This window comes from Rhipicephalus microplus, chromosome 2 (assembly GCF_043290135.1).
Source record: "Rhipicephalus microplus isolate Deutch F79 chromosome 2, USDA_Rmic, whole genome shotgun sequence".
Classification (NCBI taxonomy): Eukaryota; Metazoa; Arthropoda; class Arachnida; order Ixodida; family Ixodidae; genus Rhipicephalus; species Rhipicephalus microplus.
In genome coordinates this window covers 200,987,861-201,010,006 of record NC_134701.1, presented here as the reverse complement: position 1 = coordinate 201,010,006, position 22,146 = coordinate 200,987,861, and the positions used below count along the sequence as shown (strand labels likewise).

Here is a 22,146-nt window from a genome sequence, read left to right as displayed (position 1 = left end):
TCGTTCTAGAGAATACTTTGACTAAAGACAACGTCCAGAAGTCTTGTATTGAGGTTTCAGTTATAATATTATGACCGATATCTGTCACTTCATGAACAGTTGGGTGTCATCTGTCGTTCTAGAGAATACTTTGACTAAAGACAACGTCCAGAAGTCTTGTATTGAGGTTTCAGTTCTAATATTATGACCGATATTTGTCACTTCATGAACAGTTGGGTGTCGTCTGTCGTTTTAGAGAATACTTTGACTAAAGACAACGTCCAGAAGTCTTCCAGTGCAAGGTTCAGTTGAAATATTCTGACCAATATCTGTCACATCATGAAGTGTCAGGCACAGTTAGTTGCATTAGAGCACATTTCAGCTATGGAAAATGCCCGAAGGCATTCTACGCAGTATTTGGTTCCTATCTTATGACCAATATCTCTTGTGTCAATAAGAACCGGGTGTGCTTTGTTGCATTAGAGGATATTTCGAACACACACATCAACCGAAAGCCTGCTACTCTGGCCTCAATTGTAGTCTTATGACTGACTTAAATCTCTCAGATCATGAAGTTGCAGGCGTGATTATTAAGTTGACTGATATAAAATATGTTGTGTAAATATACTGAAGGTACCAGCATATACAAGATATTGTTAGTAACTTTGGTAGTGCAGGTATAGAAACCTGGTGGTTTGTAAACCTGATCAGGAAGGCAGCCACGCCTCATTCACCGCAGAGAGGAGGGGGGGGGGGGGAGCTCAATGTCAATTCCATATATTAACATAATAGGGAGGGGGTGCTAAGTCAGCCCTGGGGAGGAGCATTGGGACAAACTTTTGCCCCCCCCCTTAAGGAGAGCCCTGCACACGCCTATGATAGCCGTACAGTATGCTAGACGCGAATGTTCATTCGCGGGAGCGGCACACGCACCGATGTTGATTTCTGGTGCTACCGCTGTAGTTACTTTGGGCACTGAAATGTCAATTACCTCTAAAATAGTCTAAACTGTGGTGGTTGAAGCACTATCAACTTGTTAACGTGTTCTCATATCCTCTGAAACATACATTCCCGCTCCAGTTGAGAACGTGCCGTTCTGTGCTGAACTTGGACAGTTCCAAGCCAAAAGATCAAGCAACATTGCGCATCGGCCTTGGACGCGTGGGCGTCAACGTGGTCGACGCGTGCCAGTAGTTGCACGCCCTTTTCCTCCACAGGCGCGACTAGACGCTTTTGACGCGTAGGCGCAAGCATACGCGTGCCAGTGGTTGGCACTTAACGCCGGCCTTGGGAGACATTCCAGCTGACACACATATACGCTCCACGGTTATTTGCAGATTGGCTCGTTTTCTCTCGTTTCTTTTTCTTTCACAGAAGCAACAGATGTTGAACGATATCGCAACACCGAACAAGGTTTAGTCACTGCAGGAACGAAGCGGACAAATTTCCGCTGTTGTCGCTTTGAAAATTTGATTGTCGTTTTGCAAACGAGCCTTTTAGGAATATTGTTCTCCGTCCTCATAAGTGATTAGTGGGAAAACGTCACAAGAGTTGTTTTATCAATAATAACATAATTAATACGGCGCGGAGTAAATAATCATGGGAAAAAACAAGATGCGACTTTTATTTGCCAGGGTCTATGCGGCTGCACAGAACCTGGCAAATAAATGGAGGACGACGCAGCGAGTAATAGAAACAAAAATGGTAAGTGTAACCATAAGAGACAAGGAGAGAGCAGAGTGGATTAGGGAACAAACGGGGGTTAAGGATATCATAGTTGAAATCAAGAAGAGAAAATGGGCATAGGCCGGGCATGTAGCGCGTAGACATGATAACCGCTGGTCATTAAGGGTAACTAACTGGATTCCCAGAGAAGGTAAGCGAGTTAGGGGGAGAAAGAAGGTTAGGTGGGCAGATGAGATTAAAAAGTTTGCGGGTATAAATTCGCCGCAGCAACACAGGACCGGGTTAACTGACGGAACATGGGAGATGCCTTTGTCCTGCAGTGCACGTATTCAGGCTGATGATGATGATGATGGTGGTGGTGGTGGTGGTGGTGATGGTGGTGATGATGATGGTGATGATAATGATGATGGTGGTGGTGATGGTGATGATGGTGATGATGATTATGATGATGATGCGGCTGAACCGACCTTAATTCGGCGTGTTAGGCAGCTGTGCAAAATACTACAGCACAATTACGGCACGTTGGTCTCGCCTAACCATATTGCGTCGTGAATGATGACAGTACTTTAGAGGTGAGTGCATATAGAGTCAGAGATACAGTAGGGAATATAAAAATAACCATGTCTGCAAGGCCCGAAACAAAAAAAAACACCTCAGGCGCTATTTTAGAAAATAGCCCATTCAGTTCTCAACAAAGCCTCCAGTCGCCCCATATGAGGGAAGGTCATTTCCCGGAGTATTCATGGAAATGTCGACACGCTCGTTTATAAGAATCAGGAGACGAACGATTTGCCTCAATACAGAAACACGTAGCTTCCAGGAAGAAAAAAAAAGTGTGCCTGCCAGGGATCGAACCTGGGACCTTCCGCGTGTTAGGCGGATGTGATAACCACTACACCACAAGCACAACTTGCAGCTGTGTTCGTAGTAGATTTCAACGTGTACGATAGAGTCACTCTTGCAGTACACGCAAAAGAAACAACTCGTAGAACGTATCTCACGCAGTGATCGTTACTAAGTGGAACGCATGCATGTAGTGCAGCAGATATAAGCGAAAAATGGGAGTTGCAGTCCCTTTAGGCCCACATGTTTCGCACGGTGCTTCTAAGTGTCGAGCCACTGATCTAGTGAGATCATTCTTGGGCGGAATCAGATTAGTTGCGTGGAGGGTCGTACGTGTTTTTTGTTCAAGGTAATTGTATGTTTTAGTTAGTACCAATACAATATTTAACTTTGGGCATTACATTCCTAACCCATTATATGGTTATGAGACACACCGTAGAGAGGGTTTTGAAAATTGGAACCACCCGAGGTTAATTACCAATACTTAATTTTTCGTACGCAGGGCGCAACATAAAATACATTCATGCTCTTTTGAATATATTGAAGAGCGAAATAGACATTGACAAGAACGAGAGGAACAGCACCGGGATCTCTAGTTATTGTGAATGTTCCTTCTTGTGAATTCTCTTTTTCGTTCTTGCGAATTTCTGGTTTTGTTCTCTACTGTTCCCAAAACCTATGCACCATCTCGCCAAATTTCTAGTTTTGGTAACTGTGTCGTTATGGCTTTTCCATTGTAATATTGTTTGCTAAGTATCTGAATCGGCCGTGTTTTTCATTTCCCCCTTTTTTTCCTGCTTTCTTTTTACGTTGAGGTAGTATTGGTGTTTTTTTTTTTTTTTCACAAACCGAAATGCCCACCTATCGTTTTTAGACTATGGCATCTTCTTCTGTACTAAAATGTATAATAAATATTGCATACTAAATATTGAATAAATTTTAAGTTTCTGACTTTTAGCAATATTTATTACGAATGCAAGTGAAGTAAACAAAGTGAAAGGCCTTAAAAAATATCTGAGCAAACTACCAGAGGGTGGCAAGCATTGAACCTTGGAAATCACGCGTGCTACGAGTATCTCATGATTACTGCGCAAATGGCGTCGTTCTGGGCTTTCTTTTTCACATTTTATATTTTCTGATTACAAAGGGCGTTCTTTTTTTAGTTATCTAATGAAGCTAAAATTCAGTAAAAATAACGAAAGATTGCAAGAAATGATTCATATATATTCGCGCTCAGAACCTAGGCAAGCAAATGGAAGAGCCCAATAGAAGTGCCTGCTCCTTGCTCTGTTTGTTGACCTGCATAAACAGGGTTAACGCAACCTCATTTTCTCCTCAAATATTGAGCGACAGTACATTACAACCACAGTTGGTCAGTGCACTGGGAGGGAGCCGAATCATGGAGAGTTATGTCAATTAGCCCTCTAGCACAGGTCACGAAATGCGCGTTTGGCCATATGTTTCTTTTTTTTGGGGGGGAGGGGGTGAATGAAATTGATACAACCGCAATACAAAGCCATACTCGGGTAACAATGGTTGCTTCTTTTTTTTGCTTTAAAATTCAGCAAACCATCCATTTCCTAAATGTGTTGATAACATCTGTGAGGTGGTCATGTATGGATGCGTTAAAACATTGGCTTACTACTAACAACGAGAAAGTGAGAAATGCGTAAAAATATACTCAACATCTGACAAGATTAGAGCGAAGCCTCTTGGTAAGCTTAGGTCGACAAAGACAACTGCTACAGCAAAAAAACATAACTACCGCTGCATGAACCTGCAATCGGCCATAAACAGTTACGGAGTTTCCAAACGTTTCTATAATGCATACACATATATTCGTGCTTCCGCTGCACTGGGTATTGTGTCCGCTGTGTTAATGTTTAATTTCGTCACAATACGTACCCAAACGGATCATAAACATGTCATTAGTACCAAACCTTTTAATAGGCTTCCTCATACAGGTTTGCCTGTTTATGGGCTCGACTATAGTGGGCCGAATTTCTCCATACGATGCGTGTGATGGCTTAAAAAGTATGAGGGCTCGAAGCGAAATAATGTATATGACCGGCAAAGAACGTCGTCTATGCGGTATACTCTTCTCTAATTGTGCAATATACAGTGCAGTAATAAATAAGACATGCGGTCACTTCAAAACGAAGTATTCACTAGCTTGACAGCTGGAGTTTAGGTAGTTAGAGTCATCGTCGCGCTGAATATGGTTTTCTACAATAGGAAAATCCGTGCTACGTAGCGCAATGCAGTGGCTAATGTTAAGTCACAGCAGAACTAGCCGAGTCGCTTTCGCGGCAGGCAAAATGAGCTAAGCATGAAATGTCGAAGGAAGAAGAAAAAAAAATCTACTCCATGTTCTGTAGCAACATTGACTGGGCTGGCCGGTTTTCATTCGTACAAAAAAGCTGCACCACAAACTTTTTTTTTTCACTGAAGAGATCGGGGGATCTCAGCTTCACCTAAATGTCACTAGCGTGTACGTCAACAACGCACAAACGAACGAAAAGGCTACAGGTGCGGGTTTCTGAGCACACAATTTTCAGGACAAGACACTGTTATGAGATCATTTACACCACGCCGGAAAGCGCTCACTCACACTGTAATCACCGGGTTTTCGGCGGGATAGTTTTGTTTGCGCTCACTGCGTCACACTTAAAGGGCCCGCCGGAACACGCTATCGCACAACCGGCCACGTGACATTATTAATTTTTGCTGTACTCACAAACAAATACAAGCGCAAACAAGGCAAAGTAAAGAATGAGTGAGCTAATATACCCTTTCGTGAAAGAAGAAGAATAGGAGCATAACAGTAAAAGATTGGCATGAAATAGTATCTAGGTTACGTGCTAAAACCATGCTTTAAGGCGAGGCACACCGCAGTGGGAAGCTTCGCAAAATTTCGACCATCTGGTGTTCTTTGAAGCGCACTGACATCGCAAAGAACGCGGCTTCAAGCATTTCCTTTGTAGGGAAATGCGAACACCACAACCGGAATCGAACTCGAGATCTTCGGGTCAGCAGCTGACCATCGTAGCCGCCATATAACACCACCCTGATGTAAACTAAGAGAATGGATTAAAGCGATGAGTGCATTAGAGCCGACAGCGTATCAAGACAATAAGCCATGAGTCATACGTGGATCTCCAGTCCAGGTTACTTCAGTGACCGCAGAATGCTCTTTTGGCATTCTTGCTTCTTTGCGAAGTGTAAGTGTTCCGATATTTAAGTCGATGCCGAATGCATTCCGCTTAGATTGTTTTAGAGTGGTGCAGACAGTAAGGCTTATATGAAGAACGGCAGGTATCTCACAATGAAAACGCAAGAGGATACGTGTAATTTTTCCATTTGCATGTTCACTGCTATTAGATGTCAATTTAGTTGATCTCTCCTGCGCACCCAGTAGAAGTACATTATCCTTGGCATCAAAGCACAGCCTCAAGGGATGTCTGGAGTAGACACAGCTACTGGATGCAAAGTGGTAGTTTTGAGGTTGTCGCTTGCAGATTCGCAAGCGTGTGACAAATGATGCCAGGGTCACCTTTCCCGGTTTGCGTGCAGTGTGCTCGATAAAGATACATATCGCGTTAACAAACTCAAGGAAAGGTTGTGGTTTAAGGGCTTGCGTGACCCTCAAACTGTTTTCCCCACCTATAGTGCGGCAAAAATCATCGTAATTCCAGCTGCGGTAAAACAACTATATATCTCTTATTCACAATTTTACATTTCTCCTCTTTACTTAGTTTTGATGATTTACATTAGGCCTAAGTCTGTACAAGCTTGTGTAAGAGTATACATGACCTTGCTGCTAACGTGTAAACACAAAAAAAAAGAATAATACCTTACGTTCACAATTAACTGTTCTGACAGAACTTCTTTTTTTTGTTTTTTTTTCAACGCTGTAATTACTGACAGCTCGCTGTCAGAAATTCACTACTGCTATTTGAACTGCTGCATAAGTTCTTTATGTTGCATTGACGTCTTTTTTTTCACTATCATTAAAAACAAGGGTGACATTTACTTTAAAACACTTGGCAGACTATTGTACCACTGCATTATAGGTAAAATCATAGTGAACTGAAACTGAAATGCGTAGTAAAACAACACAGTAGTTTTCTAGACACTAAACTGCATCTATCTAGTATATTGTCACTAAAGGTATATTGTCACTAAAACTAATAAAAGATCCTCGCTTCCACAAGCGAGCAAGTCGACAGCGCACCATTGCAAATTTGCGATAATTATAATAATTTTCTGATAGAGTGTTTTGTTTTCATTTGTTTTAACACCTCTTTGCTATAGATTGCTGTAATAGCTAGATGTGTGCTCCCTCTTCCTGTCGACATTTTTTTTTTGTTCAACTTCCCTGATCCTATATTCTCTGTGAATGGTAGCATGCTAGCTATTTTCAGCTGGTTGAAACTCCTGCCTATCATCCGACTCCTTCCTGCTCTTTTTCTTTTATGTGATGTACGAAACAAACAAAGTCGTTTTCCTAAAGAACAAAAGCAGCCCCAATGATTCTTTAAAAGGTACACGCTCACGCACGTTTCCAGCGTAAGAGTGGCTGTGAAATGGCAAAAATTCCAGTGCCATGGATGTCGAAATGGCAAACACCAACTGGTCGGTCCAGGAAAGACAATCACAGGCAAAAAAAATAAAAACAATATGTGCATAAAAAAAGGGCCAAAGTGTGTACACAGTGCATGCTGTCGAAGAAAGTGTAAATGAAGTATAGTGACAGCTTTTTCCTTGCTCTTTCTCTCTGTTTGTTTGGTACTGCACGGACTCACAATGTTGTGTCAAACAATCCAGTCAAAAAAAAAAAGTGCTGGAAGTAGCAGCATAGTGGTCTTTTTAGTTTTCTCAAAAAGGTTAGACTACTATCATTGCTTGCAGTAGCCTTAAAATATTGCTAGTACCTACGGTGTAAATACAAATGGAATAAAGTAAGACAAGTTGATATCCGTCGAACATTTTGGCCTTGCAGACTGCAGGAAAGATTGGGGAAGAGGAGCCTTCTTTAACAATCGTTGTCCTAATTGTTGTGCGTCGTTGCGAAGTTTTTATCTTGAGCTGTGCCAAAGGTACGATGAGTGTTGTGAGCGTTGCGCAACATGCGGCAGCGGGGCGAGCGTAGATGAAGCAATCGGCCGCTGAAATAGGTCACCTACTCGAACTGAAGTACCTTGCAGTTTTTTCCGATACAGAAGCGGTGCAGCTGTGCTTGTGGTGTAGTGGTTATCACATCCGCCTAACACGCGGAAGGTCCCAGGTTCGATCCCTGGCAGGCACACACTTTTTTTTTCGTACATTTTGTTTCATTTTGCCACGGTATGCAGAGAGGTTTGGGAAACTTGAGCCACCTATGCACATAAAGGCATCTTAATGACTATGTACACCATCCTGCTTGCCACCTCTGTCCCCGCTGTGTATACACTTCAGTATTACAGTATAATGTGCAAATGAAAGTAATAAATATGAAAAAGTATGCTACACTCAGCTGCACAGGTATATCACGACTTTATCTGCTTTTGTTTCTTATTCACACTGGAAAGTGTGTGAACGCAGGATTAAGAGTACAATTTTTGTCAGACGTTCCACAGGGAAATACCTTTCGTTCGTTTCTATAGTGTCTGTATGTAAATGACATTGTGAATATTGACGAAACCACCATATTTGTAATCAACGCATGCGGCATGACTTTGCTTGCTATTTTCTGAAGCATTATCATTCACCATAATCGATAAGGCAAACCAAACAGCGCAATTGGGTAAGTGGACCGATTACAACGCATTAAACATCAATACCACCGAAACTAAAGCTGTTATTTCCCGGCCAAAAGGCAGGAATATGGTTACCGATGCAGCTTAGGTATATAATAGCGCAAAAATAGGCATAATTAAATCCTTTAGAATACTTGGGGTAATCTTTTCGGAAACGATGTCTTGGGATGACCATCTTAGTTGGATGCATGACCATGTAGCACATAAATTATCTAGTAATGTAGGTATAACTTATCTTAATAGACAAACTCTCCCCACGTATGTTAAATTTCTCATTTCTAACTCACATGTAACAATTCTGCACTCTCGTATGGGGATCAACTACTTTCACAAATTTACGAATACTACACTCACTTTGGAAAAAAAAAAAGGTGTTCGATCACCTTTATAACGTGGCTTTCAATTATCCTTCATCATTGCTTTTCCGTAAACATCGTAGTTTAAATTTCATGTTTGTATTCTTGCCACCTCCTCATAGCATACAAACCAGAAATAAAAACTAATTGCCATTTTCTAGCTTAATTAGCTTGCTTAGGGAGGATGCAGACATATTCAGTTCGCCATGCGGAGACCCAGAAAGTACCTCTACGTCGCACCAATTACGGGACACAAATGCTAAAACATAAGGTTCGGGGGCTGCTAAACTTGTGTACTTGCAGAAACATTGCTTCAGAAAGGTCATCAACCGAACATCTGCTTATTTTCTTCTCAAGTATTTGACAACTATTTTTGTTTTATTAGCTATATAAATTAAATCACACTTTCTTGCGTGTTCTGACACATTGCATATTGTCCTTTTAGAATATTCTTCTGCATATATCTCAAGCATAGTGCCTATACAGTTTCCTTATTTTTTTACTTGTTTTTTAACATCTTTTTTTCCGCTGTTTAAATACCATACTAGATCCTCTAGTTTGGAGTGTGCATTTTCATGATGTGTGCTGATGGGTCATTTCATATTTTCAGGGAAAATACATCTTACTGTTAGTGATAAAGGTTTATTTGGCAGTTTACTTACTTTTATTTTTTTTCATTACTTGTCCCATTTTATCATATTCTTAAATATTGTGTCCTTTAATTCACTACATCTCTGGAAGTTTTATTTTTTTTATTCTTTCATGTGTATAGGACAGTTTGTTGAAAACGCTCTAAAGTGTACATACGGAAGCCCGGAGCCAGTCAAGCTAATTATCAGCTTTTTCTCCCGCCCTCCCTCATCGTCTTGGGGAAAAATAAAGGATCTCATATTATTATTATAAGAGCAGTTTAAAAGGACGTCAACACATTCAACCTAGTCTTTAACTACTACAAATGTGAGGGCAATTTCTGCGTAGATAACACTGACACTTTTTTAGACATAATAACCAAGCATCAAAGAAAATCGTTGAAGCATTTGCGGTTTCACAGAACAAAGGTGCTGGTGTAAGTGATCCTTTCATTGTCCTATCAGACGAAGCGATGTCGCTACAGTCAGCGTTTTTGTTATTTATATAATTTCGCGTGTTCCGATAAGTGCGATGATAAGGTGCAAGTGCTTTGCGCCGCTCTGAATAGGCAAAAGAATTTATTTCCACGGTAATAAAACCCGTTCTTGGAAAATGCTTGCACGGTGCGTATATTTCGCTTTTTCTCGTGTTTTCTCGGGTGCCGGTTTTTCACTTTAGGTGTATTTCAATAAAACTTTGAACATTTGTTCTCGTCGGTACAATTGTGATATATGTCAAATTATACAGCGGTAAGTTGTTTATTTCTTTATTAAACCAATTTTAAAATTGACTTCCGATTGTGGAACAACTTGAAAACGATGGCCACCCTCTGTATACGACGTATAGGTCACTTACTACGAGAAGTAAGCGAGAAACCACTAGAAAGAAACAGCGAGTGGTGACGCTGCCTCAAAACTGCCACAACAGCTCACCTTGATCCCTTAGATTTAGAAAGCATCAGCTAGGGCCGATGCACTTGTTTATCAGTAAAAACTGCTTACATGGCGACACCAAAAGTCCGAACAACAAGTTTCGGATGACCTCAAAGCCACTGTGGCCTCAATATAGAAGCAGACTGAAATTCGTGACAATACAAGGTTGTCCAAGCGAAATTCGAGAATTAAAATTTTATGCTGTTCTATCAATTGTTCTACAATAGCAAGAATAATGACAGTAGAGGTTTTTCAAAATAATTTCTCTGTTTGCACTGATTTTACGTCCCTTCAAGACGTCGAATTTCGACTGGAGTCTGTGCTGGGGGGAATCCAAGACTGTTTGAGGCTCTCAATCTGCAGCCAATTTTAAAATTGATTTCCGATTCTGGAATCACTTGAAAACGAGGACCACCCACTGTATACGACGTAAGGGCCTACTCTTTTTTTTTTTCAGAAACTCGTCTTGGCCAGCAAAAGGACACAGCACGCGCTTTATTTCAAGAGGCGACGACGACGCCACCACCGTCCACTTCTGTCAGCTTACAGCATGTATGTCATCGTTGACGTACATTTGGGGCGAGTCAGATGATCCACGCGCCGGCAAGTCGAAATCATAAGGCTATGTTTCCGCGCTCAAATAGAAGCTGCGATCCTCGCTGAGCTTCTCACTGGTAAATTCAGACGAGCTGTAACAGCTTGATTCCGCGTCGGATGACAATAACCAACTTGCTTTTGGCGTGTCAGAAGAGGCACGTAACCTATGTTTATACCCTGGCAAGCCGTGGTGATTCGTAGCGTATTTCGTGACATCATCAGATACCAACCATGAAAAACAGAGCAGCTTTCTGTTTCTGTTTTGATTCATCGTTCATAGCCTAAATAAAAATAATGACCAGTTTCTTCAAAAATAAACCACCTTATGGCGTTTTAAAGACTGTGAATACTATTTGAAAACAACATTATTTCAGTATACTTGACAGGGTAACGGTGTTTCTCTTGAGGCTCGCATCAAGCATCCTCAGATGTACAAATCGTGAAAGTTTGGAGTGGAACATCCCACGCGCTCAAACGCTGCTCATAAAATATAAGCAGCTACTTCGTATACAGTCTTCGCTGATGCTTAACGCTGAAATAAGAGGGGAGAGATGTCACACTCTTAAGTTATTCGTTGCATACGGCGTCGATGTACATGCAGCCACGTTTCGATGGAGGCTAAAGTGCTTGACAGCCGTGTACTTAGATGCGTGTGCACGTTAAAGAACCTCAGGTAGTCGAAATTTCCGGAGCCCTTTATCGCGGCATCTCCCACAATCATATCGTAATGTTGGGACGTCAAAACCTGAAATTGCATTGTTATTATCGAAGCCTATAGCAGGTGCAACGTCGCTAAGAATATGTAAGCGCTGACGTGGTCTGACCTGCTGATCAACCTACAAGATCGCTGTGTATAGTCATTTTTGAAATGTGCGCACCTGTTTAAGTCGGATGTCGTTCACTTTTGCTATAGACGCGACATGCGTTAGACGAGACCTTCACAGGTTGCAAACGGGTGAGATCAGCCACGTGACAACCTCGGTAGTGACCACGGGATGATGAAATAAAATCAAGGCACGTTAAAGAACTGTGTTATGGCTGCCGTAATTTGCTTGCTAAAACAATATGAATGGATGACTGAGAATTACGAAAACATTACGAAGAAAAAGGAAGCTGCACTAGAAGAGAAAGTTAGGTTAGCTGGTGGTTCATGCTGGGCGTGTAAAAAAAAGCAAAAGTAGTAACAAGGATTGAAAAAGAGATGACGCGAGAGCCTGTATCGTCTCTTCTTCAGTGCTCGTTTCTATTTTTGCACTGTTTTTACATAAAAAAGTACGTTGGTTACTCAAAGAAACAAGACCTTAAGATTTTATACGCTGTAGATCAAAGAATAACGAGATCGGGACGCAGAATACAATTAAGACAGCAAATGAACAAAAAAATAGTCGTCGTGCTTTCATTTGGATCTTATCCGTGATTGAAAAAAGAAAGGTGTCTTAGAAGATTTCTTTAAAATCTTTTCTAGATTTAAAGGTGTTTAATTCAGTATCTTATGTGCATATTTAGCATGCCGAATGGGAGGCACGTCAATGTACTAACATGGATAACATCTGTAGTGACACAGTAACGAGTTAGTAAAGTGGAGTGCATTGAGGATGACAGCATGGCTAGCTAATGATATATGGGGCCTAACATGGCAAAACCACGATATGACTATCAGAAATGCCGTAGCGAAGGGCTCCGGAAATTTCGACCTTCTCGTGTTCTTTAACGTGCAGTGACATCGCACAGTTGACAGTCCGCCACCATTTTGATTCCATTGAAATGCAACCGTCCCCGTCGGGTTCGAACCCGCGACCTTCGGCTAGATGGCTAACTAACTGACAGCGTATAGGTTACTAACGATTGTATGTTTAACAAGCATACGTAGTTAAGTACAGACATTAATGTAGTCGTTATTGCAAACACCTAACTACAGAACAACCAGATATGCAGCCGCGATCGCGTGTGTCACTTGCTCCTGCGCCATCTTAAGATCTCCGTGGAGGTCTCCCAAGTAGCATTATATAGAAAATCTGTATGTGGCTACGCTAAACGAAAATCGATATCTTCGAAGTGCGCGGAAATTCCTAACGCATATGGGAGACAGAAATTCACCGAGCCCTGTTATTCTTCACTGGCCTACTAACAATGAAAAAAAAAGCATTATGAGGGCGGCAAACCCCATTGAGCCTTTTTCGACAGACGTAACGAAAATTTAGATAGACTTGAATGTACCATCGGGATTAACCCATTGATAAACACGTAGGCCGCGCGCACTTCAGCTTGGCTGGTTAACCATCTGCACTGAGGAATACCTCCCAAACAACCTTACATAATAAATTCATGTAGAAGGATAGTCACTTCCCTGTCCCCCGGTTTTTACGTCGAAGGGTCTCTTTCAGATGTTTGAAAGCACTGCAGGATTGTCACGTGTTTCAAATTCCCTAAGGAACCACACGAAGCTTTACGTATATCGTATTAATGTGGATGCTGAATCCACTGTAGTAGGGCCATGGCTGAGATACAAGCGTAGGCTTAATGGACACGTTCACTTGCACTGGCGCCGGCAAACGTGTGCTGAGAATGTCAACACTTTGTCACAATACGCCATTGCTTACAACTGAAGAATGCGAGAGTAATTGCGTAACATGCGGGATGCACAGCGACTGTGTAGAAGTTCGTACTCCTAAGCCGTCAATTTGATTAACGGATGCCGGCGAATACTATGACGGGCAAGCCACCTGATTATGTTGCCGCGAAATGAAACACCTGATCTAAGCTAAATTTTGTGCGACAGCCCCGCCGCGGTGGTCTAGTGGCTAAGGTACTCGGCTGCTGACCCGCAGGTTGCGGGATCGAATCCCGGCTGCGGCGGCTGCATTTTCGATGGAGGCGGAAATGTTGTAGGCCCGTGTGCTGCGTTTTGGGTGCACGTTAAAGAACCCCAGGTGGTCGAAATTTTCAAAGCCCTCCACTACTGCGTCACTCATAATCATATGCTGGTTTTGGGACGTTAAACGCTACATATCAATGAAATTTTGTGTGACAGTCACCGTCACGGTTGCTTCGACGGGTGGAGGCGTATGCCGTATTGTGACTTTGCACGGGCCGTTCGCGTATGCGCACACCTGTACACGCACGTCCAAGGCATAATGAACGAGTAGCAAAACGTGCAAAGTCTCTTTTAGCTGTGCCCCACTCTGTTCAACGAATTTCAACGAAGTATTAACAAAGTCGGAAGAGGACCGCGTGCATGTCTTACAAGCACGTATAGTGAATCGTTCGCTTATTCGAATAGCGAAAAAAATTATATATGGCGCATTGAGCATTTAACAACTGTACTTGCAGTAGACATTCTAGGATGGTTTGAAACCAGCAATGTTCCTCGAACAGTAGGCCGTTTTCTTAAGGCATGGTTGAGGTATATGTACCTGCAATGCGCAAGGAAATGCGCAGGAGGCCTCATTGCAGTTCCACGTCCTTGATCGCGAAGCTCATGCGTCGTTAAAGTTTTCTTTTTTTGAACCTAACGGTAGCGCATACAGTAACTCCAGATTAGCACGAGGTCACTTTCTCCGTAAGCTTTTGCGGGGAGTTTTGTCTTAACTGCAACACTATAAAAAATGACTAGCGCATTCAAGGAAACTTAAAGGACATCGTATTACAAGAGTGGTTGGTTCAGATATCCCGCGCATGATTACTAAACTCGCCGTTTTTCTGTCTCACAGGGCGCCACAAGGTCGAACCATCCAATATGTTTTGCACGGCATCGGTAAAACACGCCGCGGCTGGTCGCAGGAAGTAGGCAATCACGTGTGCCTTAGCCCCGTTGCGGTCTCCTACGTGAAATACTTCGCCAGCTGTGCTTGTGGTGTAGTGGTTATCACATCCGCCTAACACGCGGAAGGTCCCAGGTTCGATCCCTGGCAGGCACATGATTTCTTTTTAATATTTTAGAAGGGCTAGTTTTCAAGTATTCATCTAGCAGCAAAACTGTCAACGTAAGTCTGTATGCTATTGATGTGCTTGGAGTATTACTGCAGTGTTGCCACTGGTGGCTAGTTTGCGATGAATTGCGTGGTTTCTTAACGACCTGGTCCAGTGATGAAAATTTCAAGTTGGCTCCGTGGCTATTTTTTGGCTGCTTTGAACTTTGTAGTATTTGCAGATAAATTAACAAGCCAGCCTAAAGACTATGTCAAGTGTTTCTAAGGTTTTCAGTTGTGTCAGTTGTTGTGCGTGCATGTTCTCCATAACAATGTATTCATTTATATGCTGTTGTGGCTTGAAGACCAAGCATGAGGGAAAATATGTCTGTCTTGTTCAAAATGCTATAGCTATTGTTCATTAATAAAAATTTTCGTCGTAGTACCACTACCGTTCTACTTCACTATAATTTATGCGCAAAAAGTTTGATAGCATGGCTACTTCACACTACTTATAACTCGAGCTTTGTCTTCTTACCAGATCAGCTCTATAACAAGTCTGAAGAGCTTTGTTTTTTTTTGTCAGGCAGATGCGGTAACCCCCACCACAGACGCTTGTGATTCATGAGCGCTTGCACCTTGTGCTTTTGTGTTTTAGCAGCGACGTAAAAACAACTAAGAATGCTCTTTATATATCTTTCTACACTCGTAAAAGCACGCCTGATTGAATTGTCAGCAGTTTAGAGTGTTCCTTTTATTGAATATATAACCTTACAAAGCGAGGACTTAAAAACATTTTATCCTTCACACTAGTTCAGTTCAAATGGCATTTCTATACTTTTCAGAAAGTCACGGGCACAATTTCGGGCCCCCTTGAGCGGCATCATTCCGTAAGTTCAAAAAAATAAATAAATAAAAAAGAACAGTCGTATAGTTCCAAAACCGACGTGGTAACGAATACTCCGTTGCCTTTGAGAATAACGTTCTCAATAACAAGATTGAAGCGTCAGCGCACTAACACAGAAAATTAATTGTTTGGCAAAAAAACAAAAAGAACATAAAAACACACACAGTGTAAATGTCCTTCGCATGTTATCTGAGTTAATACGATTCATAAAATTCAGCTGAAAAATCGCATGGTTGTGCGCGTTCATTGCATGATCTTAATGCATTCATGTTTCAGCCCAAAAAACTGTTGTTAATGCTCAGCACAGATGGCGCTGCAATGCTCGGGAAGCTTCGCGATTGTTCGAGGTTGTTCTGGATGAACTTTATTTTGTATTTGTTATTGTTGCGTTTAGAATGACCTTGATTAATTGCAGTGTCTTCATACATTAGATAGATATGTGAGGTTGAACGTCCAAAAACTACCGTATGATTATGAGAGGCGCCATAGTGGAGGGCTCCGGAAATTTCGACCACCTGGGGTGACTTCATACATTGCATTGCTGACACATTGTATAACGCTATGTCATTACTGCGCAACACTATTGTGAAATAAATGTTGCAACATACCCTTGAGCAACCGAAGAGAAGTTGGACTCTCGTCAGGTGTATTGACGCACCTTCACCCATTTTCTCGGTATGCAGTGCTCGCTGTACAACCAAATAAGGCGTTTTTTTTTTATTTGAAAAAAAGAAAAGCTTATACGGAGTGCACGAGTTGTCGAAAATTCGAGACGTTATGCGAGAACCAGTGATAAGCCTCGAACGTGCACAAATGCCGACGCGGCTCACCGCATATCGCTCAACGGCCCTTGCTGTTATCGCTGCTATCAGTGTACGGTTTAGGCTGCTTGCCCTTTGCTCTCTCTATTTTCCGCGCTGATGTTCGCCTAAATGTAGGCTTTCATTTCAAACGCAGCAACTACGGTGAAGAAGATAGACTGTGCCTCCGAGCCACTTTAAGTGAATGCTTAATGTCCCTGAGACTTTTTCATTTTTCCTTGTATAGACTCTTTAAAGTGCACTGTCTGTCTGTCTGTCTGTCTGTCTGTCCGTCCGTCCGTCCGTCCGTCCGTCCGTCCGTCCGTCTGTCTGTCTGTCTGTCCGTCCGTTCGTCCATCCGTTCGTCCGTCCGTCCGTCTGTCTGTCTGTCTGTCTGTCTGTCTGTCTGTCTGTCTGTACGTTCGTCCTTCCGTCCGTCCGTCTGTCTGTCTGTCTGTCCGTCCGTTCGTCCGTCCGTTCGTCTGTCCGTTCGTCCATCCGTCCGTCCGTTCGTCTGTCTGTCTGTCTGTCCCTGCATAGACTTGCAGTACAAGTTACGTATGTAGGGCACGCTCTAGTGCTGGTGATTGAATTTAGAGCTAATAGTACTAACTCACTAAAGGAATAATAAAATGACCTTTTGATTGCAGTCACGTACTTCCACTCACAACAACACACAACACCTTAAATAAATACGCACAAGGCGGGCCTTCTCATGTAAGTTTCATTGCGCTTGGGTTTCACTTCAGTTCTACGCGGCATTTGCAGTTCCCTTTCTTTCTCTGTTTATCTATCTCTTTAGCATACTCACACACACGCACAGATACAATAAGCAATAGCTGCAGCAGTCACACTTTCTGAACCACTAAGAAAAAATTGTCATTGTGTGCCGCTCCCGCCAGTACAGCTGCGCTAACGTTGCATCGATCTTTACGTAATGCAAGCGTTGGGAACAATTCGTTCTACACGTCCGCATGTGTTTCAAAGATCATGGCAGCGGACGGCACGACCGGTCTGTAAAGTGGGTCACCGTCGCCGCAGTGAGTCCATTGCTATGCTCTTCGGAAGGAGGGGGGGGGGGGGGATCACCGTAACGTCTGTGCTTGTGGTGTAGTGGTTATCACATCCGCCTAACACGCGGAAGGTCCCAGGTTCGATCCCTGGCAGGCACACTAGTTTTTTTTTCTTTTTCTTTTCTCGGCCCGTATTTGTGAAACTTACCTTCTCTGCGCTTCGATTGTGCGCACGTATATTCACCTAAACAAAAACGCTGCGTGAAATTTTAATTTAATGATAACTTTTCTGTTTTGATACACTGGATTGCATTCTTTCTTTCTCGAAAGTGCGTTAACAGTTTCGTCAAGTGTGTGATACCTTAAGAATCGAGACAGAACTACAAGGGTCAATCATATATAACTGTGCTAATATACGCCAAAACTGCAGAAATTATCCATATCCTGCTAGAATGTTAACGCGTGTGCAGCTATACTTCTGGTGTAGTGGTTATCACATCCGCCTTGCACGCGCAAGGTCCCAGGTTCACAGACATAGTAGGTTTTCATTTTTTTCTATTGGGAAAAAAGTTCTTTTTATAGCTTTAAAGATAGCGAACATGGCAATTTTCATAAGCTTTCATATCAAAAAACACTTCACATTTGTTTTACATCATTGCGACATTGTCTCGCCACGGTGGTCTAGTGGCTAAGGTACTCAGCTGCTGACCTGCAGGTCGCAGGATTTAATCCCAGCAGCGGTGGCTGCATTTGCTCTTGAGACGAAAATGCTGCAAGCCAGTGTGCACTGATTAGGGTGCACGTTAAAGAACCCCAGGTGGTCAAAATTTCCGGAGGCCTCCACTACGGCGTCTCTCATAATTATATGGTGGTTTTGGGACGTTAAACACCACATATCATCATCATACATACATACATACATACATACATACATACATACATACATACATACATACATACATACATACATACATACATACATACATACATACATACATACATACATACATACATACATACATACATACATACATACATACATACATACATACATACATACATACATACATACATACATACATACATACATACATACATACATACATACATACATACATACATCATCTAGCCTCACTGCCAGAAGACCAACCTCGTGCCTCATTATGCACGACAGTCCTGACATATCGTACACTCATACCCACGCGATATACAACTCCAGAATTGCAACTCCCCAATGGTGTATGACTCATTCACATGCTGAACTCACGGTTCCAGGCATACGGTCAGAAGCTTGGCATTCATCGCTAGCGCTAAAGCAGCTCTCTCTTCTTTTGTTGTATGGGAAGTACAGTGAGCGTAACTATTATATACTGGCGCTTCAACTAAATTGGATGGGTCTGCAGGGTCGGTGATCTTTCCTGCAACAGCGACTACGACGAAGATTCAGTTATCCCACAAGACGTCATCGACAGCTACGGAACTTGCGGCTCTACGTAGTGCAGTTAGCGTCAATAAACACCAAGAAGATAAGAAATAGTGCATGTTAACAGCGTCAAAGGCATGTTTAGTATTCACCTTACGCTGGGTACCTCATGAACAGCTATGGTTCTGTAAATTATAGACCTGCTTTACCACCTCTTCGATGAAGGACATGAAATTACGTTTCAGTTGCTTCCAAGTCACTGCGGAATATTGGGCAACGAACATGCCGGTGCAGCTACTCGATCACACGAAGATGGTGAAAAAGAATCTATGCCATCTTTAAGAACTGATGCTGGAATGAAAATCCGCAAAATGGCTAATGGAGAAGTGAAATCCCTGTGGAACGCTGAGTGCTTACGGCACACGCGAGTGCATAGGCTGGACACGTCTCGTCGACTTCGGCCTCCGTACAGACTCTCTCGACTTGAGACAACGGTGCTTTGCCGACTGCGGCTTCGTGTCGCTTTCACCAAAGCTTTCGCCTTCCGAATCGGCATGGAAGACGGTGCTGCTTGCGATGATTGCGGCAGTGATGAAACGATAGAGCACGTTCTTTGTCACTGCCCTCGTAACAGCGCGCAAAGACGGCAGTTAGCTGCTGCATTCGCTCGCCTTGACGACAGACCTTTGTGAGAACAATCAGTGCTTGAAAGGTGACATGATCTGTCTTCACACAGAAAATCAGTGAAGGTCTTTGTTGCAGAATATTTTCTTGGATCGGGCCAGGCTATCGAAGAGGACGAAGTGGAGATAGGCACGCACTAGAAGGGACAGGTTTGGCTCCATGCTGGTTAAATGGGTCGTGTCTGTCTAACGTCTGCGGACCGGTTATTTTGTTACATTTGTTGCCGAAACCCGGAATCCACCCCTTCGGAGACTTCCCTGAACGTCACGACCATGGCGACCACTGACCATTTCCGGAAGAAGCGCTGCTCGATCAGAGCTGGTGTTAGCCGAGCCCTAGCACTGTTATCGCATTTGTTGCAGCAACCGGATCCTGATGTTTCCCAGATTAATGGCCGCATAGTTTACCTCAAGGACAAGGAGGCAGTAGTATCGATGCTCGACGACATCATCCCTACGAGTAGAGATGAAGAAATCCTCAACCACGAAGTGGGAATGGCGTAAGAATACAACGAGAAAATTCTCTACGTGGTGTCACGTGCCAAGTTCTGGCTTCAAAAATTCGTGAAAGGTTGGTCAGAACGCAGGCTCAAGCAACTCAGCCCGGGCCATGTTACCTCGGATCTCTGAACTCCGCCGACGTAGCAGGTCAGGTGAGAAAGCCCCGCCAGTGTTCACTTCAACTGCCGATGCTACAGATTCCCACTTCCGATGGTAGTCTCCCTAGATGGCAGCGTTTTTGGGACCATTTCGACGTGACCATCCACAAGAATACCGAGCTGCCGCGCATCGAAAAATTTAAGTACCTCCTCAATTACTTAACAGGAAGTGCGAAGCGAGCTGTCGAAGGCATCTGTTTAGCAGAGCAAAATTACGACTTTGCAATCACGACCCTCACGGATCGTTTTGGACGCCAGGATATGCTTTTGAACGAGCATGTTGACCATCTGCTTCCACTAAGCCGCGTGAAAAGCTCGTCAGACGTCCTAAGGCTTCGTCTGCTGCAAGATAGTGTGCAGTTCCACGTTAGTGCCTTGGAAGGCCTAAGAGTTGCACCCGACCGGTACACTGTGGTCTTAAATCGTGTCCTGATGCGATGTCTGCCGGGCGATCTCGATATTATGTACAGGCATAAATCAAAAGAATCGAGCTGCGCCTCCAGCATCGCCCATACGCCTAAATACCGAACGTGGCTAGCCAAGGATTTACCAACGTTTCTCCGCTTTCAAGTAAAAATCCGGGAGGAGTGCCGCTTACAGTCTCGTCGTGCGTCGCAAGGTGAACCCGAAACCCACATATCCGAAGAAATATATGCCACAGAAAATATACCGTCAGCGTCCGCCCTAACGGGATTTACCTTGCCTGTTAGATCGGCGTGCCCACTCTGCCACAGCAAGGATCACATGACCGCTGCCCGCAACGCCAACATATCTACTGAAAAGAAGAGGGCAAGACTACAGTACACCAATTGTTGCTTTTGAAGTGAAACACGAAACCACATCGCCAGAATGTGCAGGAAATGATTCAAGCTAAGGTGTGGTACCTGCCAGCGACGTCACCTGGCGATTCTCTGCGAGTTATCTAGGCCAGCAGGACATCCACGGCCAAAGGATGAGCCACCCGGGTCTCACAAAACCCCGTCAGATATCATGCGAACCGTCACGACCACCCGAAACAGCCAGATCGAATGTACTTTTGCATTATTGCAGAGATGCCGAATTCGGGCAGAGTTTGGAGACCGACGACTCCTTGTGTTGTGCGATTACTGTTGGATAGCGGCAGTCAGCGCTCATACATTCGTGCAGACCTGTCAAAATTTTTTCAGTGTTCTGTCGCAGGAAAAGAAGAGCTATGTCTCGTTACGTTTGGCGACTCAAGGTCATCGAGACAAATCTGCGCAGAGCTTGTTAACGTGCGACTGCGCAGTCAGTTCAATGACTCCGCAATAACTGTAGAAGCATTAACGATTCCGGAAATGTGCACTGTCACAAGCCCACCACTCGAACCCAACATTTTGCACCGACTCGACAAACCGGGGTACAACGCAGCTGAAAGCTTTCAACCAAATACGTGGAAATCAGACGAGATCAACGTCATCATAGGATCCGCCGCCTATTGGAAGGTCACCACCGACAAAATCGACCGCGTAACCAAAACGCTAAGAGCGATAGAGACAATGTTTGGCTGAATAGTACAAGGACCTTTGTCATCTGACAGCACACAACACGCGTTTAGTGCACTGTTTGTCTGAGCCACAATACTTCTGCAACGCACACAGACATAGCTTCGTTGTGGCGTTTTGGTGCCATCAGAAGAGATAAAGTGCCTTCACGAACCTCAAACAAGCACCACGATCTATCTGTGTGAGAGCGCGGTATCTCCCCAGAAAAGTGCCATCGGCATGACTATGCGGTTGCTGGCGGCAGGATCTTGGAAGAAGCGGAGCCGCCGAACACCAAACGCCGAAGCACGTCGATGCTTGTTACTGCCGTGTGCGTCGACGTCGTTAGCGCCAGAGTGTACATGGTGACACCGTACTTGGACAACTAGTCTCAGACCAGCTACCTCTTGGGCGAACACCACGACAGGCA

General features: G+C 43.5%; 4 non-coding genes across 4 annotated transcripts; 3 read left to right on the top strand and 1 right to left on the bottom strand.

The window, feature by feature from the left end:
* Positions 1 to 2,499: 2,499 nt before the first annotated feature.
* On the bottom strand, positions 2,500 to 2,572 carry TRNAV-AAC (transfer RNA valine (anticodon AAC)). The gene has a single exon. It is a non-coding gene; the product is annotated as a tRNA-Val (tRNA).
* Positions 2,573 to 7,743: 5,171 nt separating this feature from the next.
* Positions 7,744 to 7,816, top strand: TRNAV-AAC (transfer RNA valine (anticodon AAC)). The gene has a single exon. It is a non-coding gene; the product is annotated as a tRNA-Val (tRNA).
* A 6,849-nt stretch (positions 7,817 to 14,665) lies between these two features.
* TRNAV-AAC (transfer RNA valine (anticodon AAC)) lies at positions 14,666 to 14,738 on the top strand. The gene has a single exon. It is a non-coding gene; the product is annotated as a tRNA-Val (tRNA).
* Positions 14,739 to 17,535: 2,797 nt separating this feature from the next.
* On the top strand, positions 17,536 to 17,608 carry TRNAV-AAC (transfer RNA valine (anticodon AAC)). Its single transcript has one exon. It is a non-coding gene; the product is annotated as a tRNA-Val (tRNA).
* The last annotated feature ends 4,538 nt before the right edge of the window (positions 17,609 to 22,146 follow it).